Source organism: Pleurodeles waltl, chromosome 9, assembly GCF_031143425.1.
Source record: "Pleurodeles waltl isolate 20211129_DDA chromosome 9, aPleWal1.hap1.20221129, whole genome shotgun sequence".
Lineage (NCBI taxonomy): Eukaryota > Metazoa > Chordata > Amphibia > Caudata > Salamandridae > Pleurodeles > Pleurodeles waltl.
In genome coordinates this window covers 617934267-617950227 of record NC_090448.1, presented here as the reverse complement: position 1 = coordinate 617950227, position 15961 = coordinate 617934267, and the positions used below count along the sequence as shown (strand labels likewise).

General features: G+C 43.9%; 1 pseudogene; it reads left to right on the top strand.

Annotated features, from left to right (window-relative positions):
* The first annotated feature begins 1175 nt into the window (after positions 1-1175).
* Positions 1176-14461, top strand: LOC138259743 (nucleoside diphosphate kinase A-like; annotated as a pseudogene).
* Positions 14462-15961: the final 1500 nt, after the last annotated feature.

Here is a 15961-nt window from a genome sequence, read left to right as displayed (position 1 = left end):
CGTAGACCACCAGTAAGAAGTCAGAGCTCCCAAATGGACTAATCAGCCTTATCACAAGGTTTCCAGACCCACCGCCAGCAGAATTCCCAGCATAACACTCTCTGTCAAACCTCTACACCATCCACCAACACCGAAGCCAGCCCTCACCAGCAGAACGGCGCTTAAGAACACACCTTGCAACCCCTATGCCAAGCCTCGAAACTGACCAGGGATACCAATAATGGAGAGCATTTTGTAATACGAAACAACACAGAACCAACAGATATACGAATTTCATAGCAATATTTTGTACTAAGAGACAACACAGAACCAACAGAATTTCATAGCAACTACAGCAGCTGCTGCTACCGGCGCTGAAGGTGAACTTGGACATAGCGCACTTAGATTGGACCTGACGTCTTTGTTACCTAGTCTTGGGTAAACGGTAAGGAATATTTCTCTAATGCAGAGGTCTTCAAACTGGGGGGCGGTCCCCCCTTGGGGGGCCTCAAGTGATCCCAGGGGGGGCGCCAAACTCTGGTCAAAAGAAATATTATACAGCTAACATGCCTTTGTTTTAAGCAAAAGCATGTTATTGCAGTTTAAAAAAGGTAACAGTACTTAACTGCAATGTTTAAATAGGTTTAGACCTATTTAAGCATTGCCATCTTTCTAAAATAATTGTGAAAAATTCTCAGGGGGGGCCCAATGATTTTTATTTTTCAACTGGGGGGGCGCAACATTAAAAAGTTTGAAGACCACTGCTCTAATGGGAAGTAGTCTCTCTCTCCCCTTGCTGCTGATCATATCCTGCTCCTCCCTCAGGGTGTAAAGCGATACGTGGGCGTGGCTACAGTCACGCGTCCCCAGCCAATAAGATGGCGGAAGGGGGAAAGGCAGCATCTCAAGTGAGCCAATGGGAACCGGCGAAACGATGCCGGCAGCTCACAGGCAGTATATAACTTCCGGTTGCCTCTCCCACTCACTTTTGCTCTCCTTCGCCCACCGCTGCTTCCATCAACGGAGGAAATCTAGCACTCCTGCAGCAGGTACAACAGAGTTTAGAATCCAGTTTCCAGCAACACTTCTTTCCTTTCCCCAGTTCTTCGGAGCCTCCTCAACTCCTCTCCCTCCACGCACTCCCTAGTCTTCAATTGTAATTGCCGTACACGTACCTACCACCCTTTAAGGTAAAACACTTTCACGGTGCGGCGATGACTTTTCTTCGGCTGAGCGTCACCGCTTCTCTATACGTGGACCCGCGCTCCCTTTGTGTACCATGACCCGTTGAAATGGATGCATGGCCATAACCTGGCTCCATGTTTCCGGATAGCTGAGCCCGCTTCCTGATATATGTATATTTTTTTTGTCCTCATCTTTCATGATGCTGGCTGCGGTTATCTAATCTTGGGTGGTAGGGAGGTGGTTGGCCTTTGCCGCGTTCCGAAATGGTAGGCGGAGTGCAGGCTTACTTTTTATCCCATATTTTTTGTATTTGTAATATATGGAGACTTGTAGCTTCGCACTATCCATTGCACCCGCTTCCTTCTGAGGAGCCCTATTTTGCCATTAGTAGTGGTAGATGTATAACGCACGCATTTCCGTGATGATTCACCGGTGTTCTGTTCTGCTAGCTTTTTACGTAATATATCGCACTGCTATTAGTGATTGGCCACCTGTTGGTGTATATAGTGATTTTCGTCTAAATACTTTATTTCAGTTTACATTATATTTTAAATGATCAGCTGTTTGGGTTTAAATGGGACGTCATATCGAATGAGCAAGGACAGAAGTCTAAGGAAGAAATCGAAGTGGGTTGAAGGTTTACGTAGTTTTTTTCTTTTGGTGGTGGTCTAGATTGATTCTCAAAATAATGGATTATTTTTTAACTTCTGGTGGCACGTTCAAGTGCCCAATAAGAGTTTGAGAGCTTGTGTGGATCGGAGTTGGAACAGGTTTGTTACAGTAAGAAAGTTTTTTTTTTTTTAGTTTTTTGGCGGGGAAGGGTGAAATATCGAATGCTCTCGTCTTTTATTGAGTGTATATAGTGGGGGTGAGTAAGAGTTCCCGATTTATAAAAGTCTAGCATAAACCGACAGGGACAAGGGGTTATGTATATGGCACTATGCATAGCAACGAACGGATAGTCTCAGGAACTTTGTAATATGTTTTATGGGGGTTTCTTCTGAATGCACCTTATCTAATTGTGCCGTCCAGATGCATTACTATGTAGTAATCCGAAAGAAGGGTCTTGCATCAACTTTTTTTCTGTAAAAATATAATTTCAGTAAACATGGCAGTTTAAGGATGGCCCTACCCACAGATTACATGTTGTGTTTATAGGAGGGGCCTTCCAGTCTTTCTGTAGCTCCTGTTTGAATAAGTGACATCCTCGTATCGGGTCTTCTCACGTTAGCACTTTTCTTTCTTAGGAAGCCCTGAATGCTGCAGCATAATGATTTACCGTTGTTGATGCCATTTTCAGCTTCTAGGTTCGAGTTAGGAATATTGTATAAACTGCTTGTGTAGTACACAAATGTCTACTATGGACTTATAATTGACTAGCGGTCAAACTGTTAAATTACACTGAAGACTGGTATCGTGTTCTGGCTCGACCCTGCGCTTCCACGGCTCTGTGGCTATGAAGTTGTGGTAACGGTGGCCCGCTGTGACTGCAAGTGAAGTAGTGGTGGCAGGACAAGCGACATGATTTTCGTGCCTTCTCTCCCCGGGGATCAAATCTCAGCTAGAGTTTACGGTTTATAAAGCGTTTTGTGTGGGTGAAATCGGGCAGCCAGGATTAGTGCATTGAAGTAATCCTTGCCTTCGAGACCGCCCAACCCCCTCGTCTTCAGAGATAACATTGAGTCTCGCTGCCTGCAGAAGCCATCGGCGGCATGCGGAGAAAGTATAGCTACGTTTTGAAGGGAAATAATTACGACGGACTGGCGTATTTCCCAGACGGGTGTGCCACCTACTGTCAAGGACTGATGTGTCGGGAAGCCTGCCCGCATGCTGATGTGTATTTGCGTGCTTCTATGGTAATGACCATTTGCACAGTTGTGAAATGATACCCTGCAAGCGCAGCGTGTTAAGTGTCGGATAAAAAAAATCATTTCTTGGGAGCAAAATGGATGTAATTTTGTAGTCAGTTTCAGTAGGCCAATAGCATGTCTTCTACAAGCCAAGTGCGGCGAGTTTATATAGAAAATGTGATGTAGTAAAGATGAGCTCATGTTAACCCGAAGTCATATTTTCTCCAGAACCAGAAACATTATCTATTATAAATGGACTAAGCTCGTCATTTTGCCGAAAGTAGGGTGTTTAGTGGGACTCCACTATAAAGAAGCGCACATGCAACACAACACGGGTCCAGTAAACATTCATTTTACACAACGGTTTATTTTTCTGCGGCTGCTTAATCCCTACTTCTGGTTGGAACCAGATATCAGCTGGTCAACAGTTCTTAAAGGTTCACGGTGACTCAGAAATGTAACTTGGCAGCATTTCCCATGAGAAGGTTATAGATGGCTCCTGCAGAACGAGATTAATCAAAGTAAAGAGTATCAGCTCTTTGTGTTGGGCTTGTAAACAGTTTCCTTGTGTACCTGCTCGTTAAGTCCCACATCTGTTCAGAGCTACTAATCTTGTGCAACCTCACGCTTTTCTGAGCCTTCGTCCTGCCTAACGTCATCTCTCCATTATTATTTTAATATGTATGTGTGACTAATGTTTGTATTTGCCCTTGAAACGTTTGTTTTGGATGCCTGATCCGGTGCAACATTTCTGAAATGCTAGGTTTGAGGAAATCTACTCTTCAGGAAGTGCACCTAGGATGTAGAACCTAAAGGATTGTTATGCCTTTGAGGGTTTTTTCTTCCTGAAACTTATTTGCCATAGTCTTGATTCTCGTTTAGCTGCAGTGTGTTCTGTTCTCAGTTGGTTTGATATTTTTAGAATACATGGAAGAGTACATAATCCATGTATAAAAGCCAATCTCCGATTTGTTTGTTGCAGGCACGTTCTAGCTCAGCCCCTTGCAAGGAAGGCATGAAGTTGCCTAAAGTGCAATAACTAAGGGCCTTTTTAGTTCCGATGTCAGGGTCTCCGGCCAGATCCAGCAGCCCAGGGGAATTTCAGGAAACGGTGTATAAAGATGCAGATTCAAATACGAAACAGTTTTTTTCCTTCTGCTGTTTATATCTGCTCGATGAGCAGAAAGGGAATAATTATGGAAATGTTTTTTTAATGTTTTGTGTAATTATAGGGAAAACAATCTCTGCAGGCTTGTAAATTCTGGGCTACAACTTTTTTTAAATCTGACTTGTATTAAACGAATTCCAGCATCCTTAAGCAACATATCTTAACTGCATTTTGGTGTTTATTTGGCACTAGATAGCGCAATTACGTTTACGGGCGTTCTTTCATATGAAGAGCAACGCTGAGGATTTAAGCATTTTGTGGGAAGGGTGATGGTGTGGCCATACTTACAAGGAATAAAGTATCTTCTAATACATTAGAAGGCTATTGCATGTCACCTTGAGTTATGTGAACTTATAATGGAACAGCATCTGCTTTCTTGTTTTACATGATCAAGGATCTCCTTGGTGACTTGAAATATCCATATAATGTACGACAATGGAGTAGTCTTTCGTTCACCTGTAATTAAGAAATAATGTATCTGCTCAACTAAGTTATTGCAGTTGAATTCTGACCTCTCAATATGGTGCGAGCAGCCAAGGTGAAAGGCATGCCATCGGGAACATCATTCAGCAGAAGTTTAAAAAAGGAAAAAGGGAACTGGCCATCTTCTGATCTTTTTTTGAATAACAATGTGACCAGTGGAAAGGTATTTATGGCACCGTGTTTTTCCATGGTATAGAATGACCAGAACAATCAGATCTCTGCATGTATCCACACAATCTGAGTCATAACCTTCTTAATCTGATTTGAATTAGAATTTTATTTTTGCAAACACGTTTGCAGTGCAGGTGATGCTTTATCCATGTCTGTAATATACACAAGTGCAAGATACCAGTGATGCAAGTGGTTTGTGGGAGGGGTGATGGTTTGAAGATGTATTATAAGGATTAACAACCTTTCTAATACATTAGAAGGATATTGCAATTCACCTCATTCTTCAGCCTCCTTTCTCTGTCCATTGTAATCCGCAGTGACAGACGATACTCATGTGTGGAAGGGGGTACTTTATCCCCTACAGTAGTTCGAGGAATGTACGAGACATATTTGTCACTCTTTAGGATTTGTGTATTTCACAACTCAGAACAGACCTGTTTTCTCCTGACCTGGCTTAATCAGGGAGCCTAGTCAGATCTCCAGAGAAGCCTCCTTGCTGTGCCCAAATAATGGGATAGCCTTACAGTGATCGAGAAGTCAGACTACCTTAGAAGTTATTTAATCTGCAGCTCTAACTTTATTCTAGAATCTCCAGTTTTGTGGTTTAAATTGTGCTTTTGAATAGGCTAGCTTCTGCTTTTTCTGCGAAGTGCTTTTTTTTGTAACTCGGTCCGATAAAAAATGGACTGATGCATTTTTGTTAAACCTTAGTTTTTGTGTGAAGTTTACGTTTAGATTTGAAGCTGACTTGTGTAGGGAGCCCAATTTGTTTACTTCGATGTACACCTTATTATGAACAATGTTAAGTTTTCTGTCACCCTCTTGCCTTCTTCTAGGAACATGTCTGGTAACGGTATTAAAGAACGTACCTTCATTTGCATCAAGCCGGATGGCGTTCAACGGTGCCTGGTAGGAGAGATAATCAAGCGCTTTGATCAGAAGGGATACTGAATGGTGGCAATGAAGTTTATGCAGGTGAGAGTAGTCTTTGGTTTGCGTTTTGTGTACACAATTGATAGGGTCTAAGCATACACCGTAATTGGGTAATGATATACTGTGATATTGGGTGTGAACTGCTGTACTCAGATCACTGGCATGACCAGGGTTGAGTTCTCATCACCCAGGTAACAATACTTTCTTTGCCACTTGCAGGCTTCCGATGAACTTCTGAAGGAACACTAAATTGACCTGAAGGATCGCCCTTTCTACTCCGGTTTGGTTTAATATATGCGCTCTGGCCCTGTTGTTCCTATGGTGAGTGTAGAATGGTCTATGATGTGTATATCCCTACTACTCTGAAATTATGGAGTCACTCTTCCATTTAAAGTTTTTTTTTTAAATGGCATTTGTGTGCTGACCTAGAATTCCAATTTCCTCATACCAATAAAGATTCTTGAGTTAGCTCCAGCCAGCTTCCTAGAATGTGGAATGAAAAGACCAAAGTATGTCCTAAAAGATCCGTGTTTTATACCCTGAGGTAAACCAGGCCCTAGTTTCTGGGAACTACCTGGTGTAAATCCTCTTGGATGAGCCTGCCTCGGTTTTCAGTGCACAATAGTCTTGCAGCTGAACCAGTATGAACTCCTTTTTACTTGTACATCATGTTGTCCTAGCCCTTTGTTTCCTCCCTAGCTCTCTATAAATTGGTAATTAACATTGGTAACCTCTTTCTAGTTCATAGTCAATATTGTAGCCAGATTTCTCCTCTAGAATATTCCCTAGCACCATACTGGGTCCAGAGACTTTTTTTAAGCAATGCTCCCGGAGTACAAGTAGGTGGCATTATATGGCTTCATGGTGACTTCATACAGTGTTGTGGAGCTTCACATAAGCCCCACCCCTGCTTGCTGACATCATTTCTTGATCTTTTTCGATTCCCTCACATATAACATTTGAAGGAAAAAATATATTTACAGGTGATGGTGCGACTACTTAACTTGTGACCTTAAGGTGATCAGCAGACACCTCAGTAGAGGTGGGTGGACAGTGAGGAATCTGCATTTAGACTATTCACCAAGTAGCACCATTGTCTGGATATTTCAAACTGAAGATTCCTCATCTTAGGAATGGATGGGACCACCCAATGGTGGAGGGTCCTCTTACATGTTGAGAACCAAATAGGCTAAAGTCCCTCCTGTCGGATAGGTCTCAAGGTGAATTTCATGAATGTGTAGGAAAGTGCCACTGTTGGCATGGCTACTCCCCACTTTTCGCCTGGTGTTGATGCCAACTTTTATTGACGGTGTGCTAGGATCCTGCTAACCAGGTCCCAGCACCAGTGTTCTTTCCCAAAATCTGTACCTTTGTTTTCAGAATTGGCACACCCTTTGCACACAGGTATTCCCTTTGTAAAATGTATACCTGGTACAAAACGGCTCCCTCACCAAGCACATGCACACTCCCTTTGCAGCTTGTGTATGCTGGTGGGGAGAAACAGGCAAGGCAGTTGACATGACCACCATTTCAGGGTGCCATGCCCACAAGCTACTGCCTGTGGCAAAAGGTAAGACACCCCTACAGCCCTAAGGCAGGGTGCACTATACCACAGGTGAGGGCATAGCTGCAGGAACCATATGCCCCTACAGTGTCTAAGTTAATTCTTGGACACTGTAAGTGCAGTGTGGCCATAATGAGTACAGGGTCTGGGAGTTTGTCATTATGAACTCCACAGCTCCAAAATGGTTTCACTGAATGCTGAGCAGTTTGGTATCCAACTTAGCACAGTGAACTCCCACTGATGACAGTGGAGTTTATTGGAAAAATGCACCAGGGGCATTTTAGAGATGCCCCCTGTATGTTAGCCACACTGCTAAAGCTGGACTGACTGGTCTTTGCCAGCCTGTTGCTTTCAGACATGTTTCTGACCACATAGGGTGGGAGCCTTTGTGCTCTCAGTGGTCAAACAAAGCCTGTCCTCAATGGAGGTGCTTTACACTTTCCCCTGCTGGAGCCGTACCAGCTGTTGGTGATCCTCAAAGGCTCAAGCCTTGGGTTATAGTGCCCCAGGGCAACTCCAACTGGTGGAGTTGCCACCCCCTGGACAAAGCCCCACTTTTGGCAGCAAGTCTGGGAAAATTAGGGAACACGCAGCGAACCGACCATCCCATCCAGGAGCACCCCAAAGGTGTCCAGAGATGAGGTGACACCCCCCTTTGCAGAATCAATACCCTGTGTGACTTCTGGTTGGAGACTGCACTCATTGTCTACAGCTGGCATCTCCCTTTGGTATTAAGGTACTGATAGGTGGCTGAATACCAAAAAGATGCTTGTCTTGCCACTTCAGATGTATAGCCTCCTGGCACAATGTACTACACCACCATACATATTGCTGTACCACTTTAGTCATGTTGCTTAAGATATGTGCCAGCCTTCCCTTTAGTGGTTGGTAGTAAGGCTTTCAAGGCCAAACTGTTTTCCTGTCGCTCAGATTGGTGTTTCTCTGCGTCTTAAGAGAAGAAAACTCAGCTGGTTTGTACAGTCTAAGCAAAGGTCTGCTGAACATGACTTGAACCAAGTGGCCATGACAGTAAGGGCGTCATTAAATAGTAGCAGTGGCTCACATTTAGTTTGCCTTGTATTTTAGCAAGTCCAGTTGACTTTGGCTTCCAGAGTAGGCAACTGTAAATCTAGGTGTTATCCTGCTCTGTGCACTTTTTTCTGTTAGACCAGATAGTGAGACAAGCTCTGAGGTATCTAGGCCTTTGGCATTTTGCAAGTCAAAATACAGCCCTCCTTTATAAAGAAGGGTAGACCAGGTTTTCCCCCTCCTTGTTAGTGTTAAGACATTGGCTATGATCCTGGAACACGTTTGAGCCAAAGTTGACTTCTGTTGTCTGACAGAGCTGGTTTGAAGGAAGAAGCTGAAAGTCTGGCCGCATAACCACTGGGTGTGCTTTAGTTATTTAATACTGCAGGGCTGGTGTGATCAGGTATTTGTTCTCACTGCCTACTTGAAGGTAGCAACTTTTGCCGTGTCAGTGATGGCTTGGGGAATTTGGGGCCTGCAAGGATTGACAGAACATCAGATTGTTTACGTGATATTGCAGTCTCTTGCCAGATTAAGTGGAGGTATAGAGGCCTGCTTGACTTTCTTGTGCTTATGGTATGTTTTCAACCTACCAGCAGCTTTTCAGTGTGACTACCTTTGTGCGGGGCCTAAGACATGACTGCAATCAAGAGCAGAACCTCTATTAAATGCAGCCTCTTGAGCCTGGCGACTTAAAGCTTTGCCTATTGATCCTAGATTGTCTTTGGGTGCGTAAGGTTGCACTTAATGCCTGAGTTTATGTAGTGCAAGGACCAGAGGCACATGTCGTTTAGGTCCATGACACATTTGTCTCCAGCAGTTTGGGGCTCAGCTTGAATCCTGACTTTTTCTGGGGAAATTACTTTCTTGGACCACTGTTTTTAGCCTGCTTGGGGTCTGTCAAAGATGTGGGTGGAAGTGGAGCTCTGGATCAGTCTAGGGGCACAGGAACCTAGAAATAGTTGTTGGTGCACATTGGATAGTGCTTGTGTGGCTCTTTCAAACTGCTGCAGAACCATATGGTACCACCTACTCGCACATAAGCATTGCTGAAAGTCATTGGTTACATTACCTGTGGGCACACATCTATTGGTGTCGAAGCAATCTGTTGCAGTAGTTTGTATAGTCTACATATTGAAAGTAGAATTATGCTTAGTTTGTGTAGGCACTGATGTTCAGGTCTTCAGGCATCTTACATGGTTACATTCAAGAACCCAAACTCTGTTAAGCTGATTCTTAAGTTTTATAACTTAAATCCAGAAGGATTAAGTAAGCGGGCGTTTCAGTGATAAAGACTACCTAGCAAATAACCTGTTTATGCTCCCCTCCTTCCATATCGGCCTTATTGGTGGCTCTCAAAATAATCGCCTGGGTGATGTTTAATAGCTTACACTTGGGCAAACTATTCCAAAATCTTGTCCTTTTCGGCTTGGGTTCTGCCAGAGTCTGGGTACAGTGGAGCAGTGCTTTAACCTTTATTGGCAAGTATACTGTCGCCAGGTGCTGCTGCTGTTATGGATTTGTCAATAGCGTTTGACTATCAATCGACCTAAACTGTGGCAGTTGGATTTGTGGGTTGAAGCCACATTAGTGAATTTTGTGTGTTAATCACACAATTTAGTAGTGAGGGTTTGGTTCTACAGGAAAAATGTCTTGACTGTTAACCCCTTCCCTCCTCTTACCCCTAAGGGTACACCAAGGGTTTATTTCAGACCCCACCTGTCATATTAACAACCTGTGCCCCACCATAACCAAACTATCCAGTGATGGTCTTGGGGTCCCTATACTGGTACTGCTTTATGCAGGCAATGCAGTACTTGGGGCATAGACCCCAAGGAATTGCGTACACTGGTCAGGGCTCAAAAAATCATGTTACTCGACCTAACAGTAATGTACTTGACCCGTAAACAGGTCTCCAATTGTGATCCTAGGCAAATAGTTTAGTCACCTTGTTCTTAATCTCTTTTGATAGCACCTATGTGAGCTCAGCATTTCTGCAGTACAAAAACAATCTAGTCTTTAAGTAGACTAAAGCTTTCTGCATGTATCACAAGAATCTAGCCCATATACCCATGAGGTCTAGCCCACATAACCTAGGACTTTAGTTTACGAACAACATTCCCATCAGGGCAGTAGTGTTTCTGTTTTTAATAAATATATTACTAAACCATGATGTGGTAACATACTGTCATCTACACACGCTCATTCCAAGAAATATCCAATAACCTCTCTGCTAATTACTGAAAACTATAGTGTATTAATCTCTGAAAATTCTGTTTCAGAAAACATCCTTTGCACCTCAACATGTAAAGTATTCTGATTCATTTTCATCCTACTGAAATATTTTTAATCGCACAAAACAAAGGACTTCCAAACTACTGAAATATACTTACACATTTAAATGTGTTCGGAAAAACCTGACATCCTCTATCCTTATATTTTTACATTTTAAGCAGGCGGTCCCACAGTTCACCTCAAAGTCCTGGAACTCTGCAGTCAGAAGGAAAATAAATTGTAAGAAAAACTGACTTTTGACCTCTCTGAACACAGAGCAAATTTGACATAACACTATTTAAAGGCATCTTTTATAGCCCCTCCACTTTTCAACTGATCACAACACCTGTTCAGTGGCAACTTGCCAAAAGGGATGACAATAGCTCGACCTGATCAAAAAAGATGAGTGGTCAAGTGGATTTTTCGAGCTCTGCTGGTTGAATCATTTAACTCTTAAGGGGGGCTTACTTGACCTGGTCACCAGCTTTGGGGAGTCTCACATTATGGCATGTGGGCCAGACCAGAAAACGTTGCAGATTAATGGTGAAGGGGCACTCATTTGGCACGGTGTATGACTTTAGCTACCTGGGTGTTGTTAACAATGCCAGTTTTGGGAACAGCAGATGGGCGTCTCGTCATTTTAATGGTATCGCGCTTCCAGTGTGCATTTGGTGCTGTAGCCTGGGTGAAATCCAGATTGTGTTGAATTAAGCAACTGGTTGGTCTCAAAGTAGCTGGAGAGTTGAACACATCCCTATTTTGGTTCAGGGTGGTGGATACTGCGTCGATGTTAATGAGCTTCCTTAGTACTTTGGTCTACTGGGGGTGCCAGACATCAGCATATCCCTGTGATGGGCTCTCAGAAGACTTTTAGCCATTTTGTTTCTTTAAAGCTATAAACCCTACTTTTGTATCACTATTAAACTATTTTAAAACCCTTGATTTTTAGTGAACTTTGGGATGCATCTCCAGTCTCTTAATGACATTTTGTGGCATTTGCTCCTTTCTAACTGCAACCGTAAGATGCAGGGAGTTTAAGCCGTATATCTTTTCTTAGAAGTTAATCAATCAACATTAAAGTGCATCAAATCGTCTTGAGGTGCTGGAGATGTTGGCTGTTGCAAGGTTTGTTCACTCAAATATCCAGGTCTTGAGTTATTTCCAGAATTGCTGGGGTGAGTGGGTGGTCCTGAGGTGCAGTGAAAGGCTGCTCAACGCCTTGGCAGCCAGGCGAGAAAGTGCCTCCTCTGTCGGTTGGCGGATCGGGGGGGGGGTGTATTGGTGAGGAAGCAGAGGTCAGGAGTTTGCTGATGGATGCTGTTTCTTCATTGTGCAGGGCTTTGTGCGTGGGTCAGCATCTTTAACTGGTATCTCTTCTGGATCGGGAGTCAGTGTGGCTTCTTGAGGTGGGGTGTGATGTGGGTTCTTTTGATGAGGATGAGCTGCTGCTGACTTTCATAGGGTCACTGAATTTTTTTAATTCATCAAATAGTAATGCATTTTATATTTCATTTTTAATGTCTATTTTGCCTATGTAACTGTTAAGCTTTTTTTATGTATGTACCTTTTTTTATAGCCTCGGTAAGTTGGACAAAGGAACTTGGCTTGACTACCAGCAGACTCTGGCCTTTCACATGACCAAATCTTAACTTGTCAACAGCCATCCATCTGGCCACAAAGAACAGACTAGGTCTTCCATGGCTGTTTACCATCTTGCACAGTGCAGTCTGTGCACGTTCCGCTAGAGAACAGTGTCTTTCCAGATGCATATCATGCTTGGAGACTTGTAGAGCAGCCACAGTCTACACCACAATTAATTTTGTAAGGATTTTTCTGGCAAGATGCATCATTGATCCTTTATTTGAATCACCACTAACTTTCTCCTTCAAGTTTGCCCTGGCAAGCTTTAATTCCCTTTTGGGAGGGAGGAGGGGGGTATGTGGGGGAGTGCTATCCGTACTCTAGTTGGGAGGGACAGCAAAAGAGCAAGTACAGGCATCAAAATCCTGTATTTATTTCTGCTCTGCCTACCTTTGTGTAGGCATATGCTGCTCCGCAACTATTCAGCACATGACAAACATGGGAACTGGGGCTCGGATTGACTGCACAGGTAAGATGGAGCCTCCATGCAAGCTGATCTGTTGTACTTGATACTTGCGCATACGGGGACATCTCTTCAGTCTCGCATTCAGTTGAGTAAAAGCAGCACCATGTATTAGAATCACCCTTATAATGTTTTGCAGTTCTAACAAACTTTAATGTTTCCCATGTGATTGCTTGGGTAGTTTAACTTGAGAATTCACTCCACGTGAATGCCATACATTTACTGGTAGAATATGTACAGTAGGAGCTCTGTGCAGTGAATTCCAGTGGACAAACCCGATGGGTCGTGTTTAATTGACCATGTGACAATTATTTTTTGCTTGAAGGTTACTGCTTACTTTTTTCAGGTCTGGGAAGGATTTAATGTGGTGAAGACTGGCAGGGTAATGCTGGGAGAGACCAACCCTGTTGATTCCAGGCCTGGGACCATCCGGGGAGACTTCTGCGTCCATGTTGGCAGGTACGTGATGAAAATGGTGTGCATGTGGCCCAGGGAGGAACGTCTTTGCGGGCATCAAATGAGTCACTCACTCCCTGTGGATATGAACACATGATGAAAAGGTTTCCCTGAAGAGGGCTTCCCTCTGTATTTTTGTCATTGCTCTCATGTGATTAATTGCCGCTGTAAGAAAATGTGCAGTTCTGGTACAGAGGACTAATCAATGCATTTACTCCCCTTGCCAGTGTTTGTATGATCAGTTCCTTTGTAGTATTGTGTTGTGCATAGATTAAAGTACCTTTTTGTAAACTGAGTTGGAACAGTCGGTTCTAGAGCTGGTGATTGGGTTTTAAGCTTGTGCTTTTCAATTAGTCATGAGGGCTGTGATTATGTATCGCAGTCACTTGCTGAGGGCGTATTTGGCCCAGTTTGCAGAACCATAGCAGCGCGGACGGACTCCGGGACAACGTAGGCAAATTACCCCTGTTCCCATGGCAGAGGCCTTGCAGCCATGTTTCCCCCCCCCCCCCCCCTGCGACTAGAACACTGCCTGATATGGAAATGACTGCCATGCGAGGCTGATTTGAAACCGGCTCGTTCAAATCGCATCTCAGTTAAGTGAACAATGAAAGCTTATCTATTTGTGGTGTGGTTTTTTCCATTCTTATTTCAACTCTTTCCCTAGTAGTCCAACCTTAAGCTTTTTGTGTGGGATGACGGTAAATTAATACACGCTCATTAATCTCTTCTGCCTCCTAGTCCCTTTATTGCTGACTGTGGGAACGGACCTATCTTGTTCTGATGCAGGCAGGTTACTTGAACGAAACCATCCAAGATGTTAAAACTACTTGTATCGAAAGCAGTTTTTACCAAGCCCACATGTCTATCAATTTGCTGTTTTTTCCAGTATGTGTAGTCTTCAGGTTTCTCATATCTGCACTGTCCTCGGTTTTGTGAACCCTTCAAACTGTCGTAATGGTGTGCATCAAATGTAGGTGCTGCTCTTTGCACTCTAATGTCTGTTTCCTCCCATAGGAACATATGCCATGGAAGTGACTCTGTGGAAAGTGCCAAAAAGGAGATCAACTTGTGTTTCAAGCCAGAAGAGCTGATTTCTTACACTAGCTGTGCCAACGAATGGATCAACGAGGGGAACTGAGGCAAAGGGTCCCATCATTGCCTCTTCGTTTAAAGATCATTCCCTTGGGGGAGCACCTTAAGCTTTTTATTGCCTTGTATTTCTCAGCTCGAAGCAATTTGTAATAAACACTTTGCCGGGCGTCTTTGCTTTTATGGGTGTTTTGTGACCTCACATGTTCTTGTTTAGTTGGGTGCAATGTAAACAGAAGTTTAAAAGGGTGATCAGTTATTTTTTAAAGTTCTTTATTGGTATTTCAATGTGTCAGCAATGGTAAGACTGACAACAGCATGTGTGCTACAAACCTTGCTACGGGGAAGGTCCTGTGTGGGGCCCCAACTGGTGCCGTCTCGCTTTATGTGGATGACGCCCTAGCGTACGAGAGACCACACAACAGCTGCCTATTTTTTTGGTTTCTTGGATCTCTGGAACCAAGACAAGTCTCCAACTGAACTAGGGCAACTCCTGTCTTTCCCCCGCGGAGGGTTTAACACATGGCTGCAGAAGACTTGGAGACTGACCGCCTAACTTGGCAATATGAGATGCTCTGCTACCGTGGGGGGGTGAATGGTCAGACCTTCTTGACAGGAACTATGGCAGGAGCCCGACGTCACTGCAGCTGTCCTGGAGCCTCTGGATGCAATAGCCCTTGTTCTTCCCCCTGCCTGCCCCCTTGCAATATATTTAAAAAATGCTGATACCGCCACACCTTCTATTACTTTGTAGCAGTGCCAGTGATGTGCACCAGGGTATTTAGTGACCTAGAGACTAATTTTTGACCTAATCTGTTCAGGAGACCACAAAAGGAGACTTCACAACCAGTTATTAGAAAAAATAAACTGTATTGCATAAAACATAAGTAGACCAAAAAGACAAATCAGTAATAAACTGCTAAGCAAGCAGTTGTCAGATAATGAGTGCAAACACAAAGAATAATTTCCCACTTGCACATGTCATAAAACACATCCTCTCTGTGCGCACAAAGCAGATTATGAGAATATTCACATTACCCAAGTGAGGCAAAAACAACACATTACATCAGTTTGGGAAATATAGCAAAAACTGAGGATGAAAGAACAGTGAAATGTGGCATCTTCCTTGGGTTGTGGAGCCGCCCCCCCAGGCAAAGGATAGTGCTCTGCAGGGGGGGGGCTTTTTTTCCTCCTCCTTCGCAACTCCCCCCTGATTCTCCCCTCTGGACTCATGGCTGGCCCCTGGGAGAGCACTGGGGACACCCAGAGATGGGGAAAACAGCAGCATACCAGACCAAAGTGTCACTTTACAGAGTGGCAGTCCCTTTAGCCACCCAACAATCAGTAGGCAGCGGATCCCTCTTGGCACTACACTAGTCCTCTGTAGTATGCAGAGCCAGCAGCGTCTGGTTACAAATCCCACACAGTGCCTTGAAACATTGGGCACAACCCACTATACTTATACTCGGCTTCTAGAAGTGGGTAGAAGTTTCCTACCGGCTCTAACCAGTTCCAGAAATGCCTATTCTCCTCCACACTGGCTCCAGACATCAGTAGGGGGGTAAACAAGCTTGTCAGGGCAGGACACGGCTTATACAAATGTGAGTGAGCACTGCCTCTACCAACCCAGGAAGACCACTTAGCATGCAGATGTATCCTCTGTTACAACTGGC